Here is a 263-nt window from a genome sequence, read left to right as displayed (position 1 = left end):
TGTGTAGTTGTAACATATTTGGCCCATCTTTTCGAAACGCTCTCTAACTTCCAGCGACCTCCTTCCCCCCAAAAAAACAGCCCCCTCCCCACATCGCACCGCTGGAGCAAACAGCGCTCTGCCTCCGAACAAGCCCCCTCCGCTTCCTCGCTGGGCGGGGGGAAAGATGGCCGAGGGTGGGCTCTTCCCCTCCACACCCCGGGGCACCCCCTGCCCTTCCCCTTCCCCTCGGGGCTGTGCCGCCCGCCGCCGCTTGGGCGAGC

The 263-nt window shown here is 65.0% G+C and overlaps 1 long non-coding RNA gene across 1 annotated transcript in view; it reads right to left on the bottom strand.

Annotated features, from left to right (window-relative positions):
* Nucleotides 1–263, bottom strand: part of LOC136098356 (uncharacterized) — a 106,611-nt gene that overhangs the window by 23,047 nt on the left and 83,301 nt on the right. The gene's annotated exons all lie outside the window — the stretch shown is intronic.

This window comes from Patagioenas fasciata, chromosome 2 (genome assembly GCF_037038585.1).
Source record: "Patagioenas fasciata isolate bPatFas1 chromosome 2, bPatFas1.hap1, whole genome shotgun sequence".
NCBI classification, from domain to species: Eukaryota; Metazoa; Chordata; class Aves; order Columbiformes; family Columbidae; genus Patagioenas; species Patagioenas fasciata.
The sequence above is the reverse complement of the archived record's forward strand: the minus strand, read 5'-3'. Positions and strand labels throughout refer to the sequence as shown.